At 32.4% G+C, this 6,000-nt stretch overlaps 1 pseudogene; it reads left to right on the forward strand.

Moving 5' to 3' along the window:
- Window positions 1–5,461: 5,461 nt before the first annotated feature.
- Window positions 5,462–5,573, forward strand: LOC125866463 (U6 spliceosomal RNA; annotated as a pseudogene).
- Window positions 5,574–6,000: the final 427 nt, after the last annotated feature.

The following is a 6,000-nucleotide window of genomic DNA, read 5'->3' on the forward strand; positions in this document are numbered from 1 at the left end:
TCACGGTTTGGATAAAAACCGATCCAAATTGAAAAACCAAACCAAACCGATAAAATAAAACCGATTTTATTTGGGTTTGGTTTGGTTTGGTTTTAGATTTTTGAAAACCGATAGTATTTGGTTTGGTTATGGTTTTATTCGAAAAAAATCGAAGAAATAACCAAACCGAACCGATGAATTATATACATATATTTTATTAATATACATACTTAATATATTGTTTTTATAAACAATTTTAAAGATCTTATACATATTTTCATTAAAATTTCTTTATAATTTACTTATTGACAGCAAAAATGCCCAAGATGAAACATTTATCTTATTGATTTCATGTATATGAGTGTCCATGTCAATTCTTTGTGGGACTGAAAATGTTATTGTCTCTTCCTTCTAGGCCAATATAGTGAATTTTAAAGCTTTATTGATAGTAAATTTAGTGATTGAAAGTTTAGTAATTTAAGTCATTCTAACTATTTTTCGTTTTGAATGGATTGTTGTCACTTTTTTCACATTTTAAATGAATTGTTTCTTTTATTTTTGTGTATGGTTAATAACCGAATAACCGAACCAAACCAAATCGAAACCGATAATCACCAAACCGATAAATGTATATTATATTTGGTTTGGTTTGGTTTTGATAATTTTAAAACCGATTAAGTTGGTTTGGTTTTGATTTTGACCAATAACTGATCCAAACCAACCCTTGAACACCCCTACTGATAGACTATAAGTTTGGATGTAGCTTACTTATTACATCAATTTAATTTAATGGTTTCTTTATTAATAGTCTAATAATTAATAATTATAAGAAATCGAATGATCTAATATTTGGAAGGATGCTATCTTAGGCTAAAAGAAGATCTCTCATATAATTTATTTACAAATTTTGAAATTGAAATGATACAAGATAAGCTTCAATTTGTGCAAAGTTTTCCTCACTTTTTTTTTCTTTTGTTTAAAAAAAAATTGTCTATGTAGAAAAGAGTAAAAAAAGAGAAAACCATATATATTTCAAGTGAAGGTATGTACAAAATATATCTATCTATTTAATAGTGGAAAATTGAATAATGAATAAGGCATGTACAAGACTGAATTTCAATTTTCAGCCATTCCAGAGAAACGTTACTGTGAGTCACGGTTTAGCTGTAAAGCGTGCTTAACAGTAATGAATTATAAAACGTTATTGACAATAACGTTTTATGTTTTTTACTCTGTCAGATTTTTGTCTTTTTGTTATTGATTTTTTTTTTTATAAAATATAACCTAAAACGTTACTGCGAACTACATTTATACTAGTTTTGTAAAATTTCAAAAAAACGTATTATTTTGGTGAATTGATTTTAATAATGGTTTACTTTGTTCAAAAATTCATGTACTTTTATTTACATAATTATGTTTAATACATGTTCTTACTTTGATTTTATCGCTTAATTAGGATAACCCAATTATAGTTTAATATAAACATCGAGATGAATAATTTTTAATGTAACACCTTTATTTGTTTTTATTGTGAATTGTAACAATACCACCCTAATCTTCGACTTAGCTCCCAAAGGTAGTTCATCTGGCCTTTCCCAACCTATACAAGAAGAGTGGAAGATAACGAAAGACAGATATAATCTAATATGACAAAAATCAACATTCCATTTAGCATATCAGTCGAGTCGATTTGATTTGTTGTTATCTATAGATAAAGAGATAACTTATGATGTATTCGATTCCGATATTTCTAAAAAATACTTCTCGGAGAAATAAAATAAATAAATAAACCATATAACAATTATATATTTTTTTATATATTAGAAGAGAGAGTTTCAACATGTCAGCTTGGTGACATTAGATGAAAGTTTAAGGGTATAATAGTATTTTTCTAGATCAATTTGTTTCAAAGGAATTGTGTTTTCTGCTTTATTCTTTAGACCACATCAACAAGTCCATAAAAGATCCATAATTTTCTGTTAAATTACAATTGATGCCATCCACTGAAATATCATTAATTGTGATTGGGACCCATTGAACTACACAGTGATTTGTTCCCTCAACTTTTGCCTTATTTATTTTTTTAATAAAACACTTTAACCATTTTATTTATGAAATGTCCATTGATGAGTTTGGAATTGGTTCTAAATAATTTTTTTTTAAAAAATGAAGTATTATTAATTCAGATTGAAAATGTATATATTAAATAATATTTTCTGAAGTGTTATATTACATTAAAAAGTTACGAATATTAAAAATTTAATAAATGATCTTATATGATTTATGATATGTTAATTATAAATATTATATAATAAAAATAATAAAAAAAATAATTAAAAAGTAAAATAGAGAGTACGAATAGTAATTCTTCAATCATCTCTACAAATGATGAATAGAGAGTGAAATAGAGAATGATTGAAGAAAGCATTATTTATTTTACTCTCTAAATATAGAAAATATAGAGTAAAATTAAGGTGGATCGGAGATAGTTATAAGTTTTTTGTTTCCAAGATATTCATAATTGATAAATATGATCTTTAAAATCAATTATGATTAAATATAAATAATATAGTTTAGAAAAATTAAAAAATATATCATATAAAATAAAATGAAAAAGTCGCTAGACTCCTTACGCTTCGGAAATAATTTATTGTGATTGAAAAACATCCTCCTCTACTATATTATAAGTTTAGATGTATTAATTAAAAAAAATATCAATAGTATATAGAATTTATAAAAATAAATTATGCATAATTTTATCCTAATATTTTGTATATAAATATAATGTTGGGCTCGTGCTGACACGGGCCATTTTTACTAGTATTAATACAAGAAAGAGGGTAATTTTTTTATACATTCAAAAGTTCGGAGGGAACTTTGTAAACCATATAACTGTAGGGTGTTTGTGGTTTGGTTTGAATCGGTTATTGGTTAAAACCAAAACCAAACCAATCTAATCGATTTTTTAAATATCTAAAACCAAATCAAACCAAACGGAAAAAATAACTGCCGGTTTAGTTATTGACGGTTTGGTTCTATTTTTTTGGTTTTTTCAATTTGAAAGTAATAAATTTTTGAGGACATACGTATCTTAATAGACACAAACACCTACTACATGAGCAATCCACCGAAAAGCTATTGTTGATTCGATTAAGCAATTAAACAATACTAAAGTTATCATTACACGAACAAAATTATTCAATTAAGAGAAGGTGTAACTATCTTATGAAAGGTATGTTAGGTAAAGACTAAAGTAATCAATTTTGATAGACTTGGACTTATGATTGTAATAGATGAGCTAAAATTTTAGTGTTGGGCTTGGAAAAAATGGTAAAGTTAAAGACTTAAGTTACTTAAAATTTAACAAAATATTTATATTTTATTTATGAATAATAGATAAATAATTATAAAATTTATATATATAATTTATCGGTTCGATTTGGTTATTTTTTAGTAAAACCAAAACCAAATCAAATAGTATCGATTTTTCAAAATTTAAAACAAAATCTAACCAAATCAAATCAATTATCGGTTTCTTAAATCGGTTTGATTCGGATTGCGATTTGATTTGATTTTTTAACCATAACCATAAACAGCCCTACTGATATAAGTTATAAACGAAGAAATAAGGGGATGATTTCGAAATAAACGTTCTTAGAATTGGAAGAAATATTCAGTTTCCAAACTAGAAGGACTAAAACAACATTTTTGTTTAATTTATCTTCTTTTATGTTTCTCCCACATCGAACACATACAGAACTTTATAGCAGTACAAGGACTCTAGTGAAGCAATGAAAATCGTCCCTTTGGGGACATCCGATAAAATTGGAACGATACAGAGAAGATTAATGTTATTTTTAAGACAGCAAAGATGCCTGATGAATGGAGGTGGAGTACAATGGTTCCGTTGTATAAAAACAAGGGTGATATCCAAAACTGTAACAACTACAGGGGTATCAAACTGCTAAGCCATTCTATGAAGATTTGGGAAAGAGTGGTGGAGATGAGGGTGAGAAGAGGGGTGTCCATCTTTGAAAATCAGTTTGGATTCATGCCGGGACGATCGACTACCGAAGCCATTCATCTTATGCGAAGACTGGTAGAAAAATATAGAGAAAGGAAGAGAGACCTACACATGGTATTCATTGACCTCGAAAAGGCCTATGACAAAGTACCGAGGAAGGTCCTCTGGAGGTGCTTGGAGGCTAAAGGTGTCCCGATGATTTATATTAGGGCGATGAAGGACATGTATAGTGGAGCCAAGACTCGGGTTAGGACGGTTGGAGGAGACTCGGAACACTTTCCAGTTGAGATAGGGTTGCATCAGGGATCAGTCCTTAGCCCTTTTCTATGACGCGGTCTATTCAGGAGAAGGTACCATGGTGTATGTTATTTGCGGATGACATAGTACTGATTGATGAGACACGGGACAGAGTTAATGCGAGGCTGGAGGTGTGGAGACAAACGCTGGAGTCCAAAGGGTTCAGGTTGAGTAGGACCAAAACTGAATATTTGGGATGCAAATTCAGTGATGCGGTGGATGAGGCAGATGGGGAAGTGAGACTGGACACACAGGTTATTCCCAAGAAAGAAAGTTTTAAGTATCTTGGGGCTGTAATCCAAAGAAGTGGTGACATAGACGGTGATGTCACACATCGCATTGGGGCGGCTTGGTTGAAATGGAGGCTTGCCTCTGGAGTTTTGTGTGATAAGAAAGTTCCACCGAAACTTAAAGGTAAGTTCTACAGAGTGGTAGTTAGACCGGCCTTGTTGTATGGAGCGGAGTGTTGGCCAGTCAGGAACTCACATGTTCAAAAACTGCATGTTGCGGAGATGAGGATGCTGAGATGGATGTGTGGGCACACTAGGAGCGATAAGATTAGGAATGAGGTTATCCGAGAGAAGGTGGGAGTGGCCTCTGTGGTGGACAAGCTGAGGGAAGTGAGACTGAGATGGTTTGGGCATGTGAAGAGACGGTGCACAGACGCCCCAGTGAGGAGGTGCGAGGGGCTGGTTGTAGAGGGTACGCGGAGGGGTAGAGGTAGGCCTAAGAAGTATTGGGGAGAGGTGATTAGACAGGACTTAGCTCAGCTTCGCATTACCGAGGACATGACTCTAGATAGGAAGGAGTGGAGGTCGCGTATTAAGGTTGAAGGTTAGTAGGGCTAGCGTGTTGTCTTCCCGTGCGAGGGTTTTGGTGGGTAGCGTTTGTAGTAGTCCTAGCCTTGATCTTGTAGTTCTTGTCTGTGATCATATAGTCTTGTGTCGTTTACTGAGTTTCACCTCTCTCTTTATTGTCTTGATGTTATTGTCTCCGTTGTTGACTATGCACTTTTCTCTTATTGGATACTATGTCATATATAATGTTTCCTCTTATTTTTCTTGGGTTGTTGTACTTGAGCTGAGGGTCCTCCGGAAACAGCCTCTCTACCTCCATGAGGTAGTGGTAAGGTCTGCGTACACTCTACCCTCCCCAAACCCCACTTAGTGGGATTTCACTGGGTATGTTGTTGTTGTTGTTGTTGTACAGAGAAGATTAGCATGGCCCCTGCGCAAGGATGACACGCACAAATCGAGAAATGGTCCAAATTTTTTTTGCCCTTTCTCCACCGACAGTGATGGTCCGATCTAATTACCCTCTCCAAACCCGCTTATGGGACTATAATGCGTTTTTTGTTGATACTTGTATTTCACTATTTCTATAATTCTAGTGTAATCTCACAAGTGAAATCCACGGAAGATAGAATATACTCAAACTATTGTGTAATTGCTTGTATTTAGATACATTCTACTATCTTAAACCTACTTGTATTAACCACTTTTTGTGCAATGGATTTTCTCCACCTTTTTATACATTTTAAGTCTTGACTACAACTCAGAGGGAATAAAATTGATTTATAGATATGAAATCAAATATGCAATATTTAGAGACAATAGTATTCGATGAATTCAGTTATTATAGGGAGCAAGTTCCGTCATTCCCATCACTTCTGACTTAATGATTAGATCCAAATTCTACAA

This window comes from Solanum stenotomum, chromosome 5 (assembly GCF_019186545.1).
Source record: "Solanum stenotomum isolate F172 chromosome 5, ASM1918654v1, whole genome shotgun sequence".
Taxonomy (NCBI): Eukaryota; Viridiplantae; Streptophyta; class Magnoliopsida; order Solanales; family Solanaceae; genus Solanum; species Solanum stenotomum.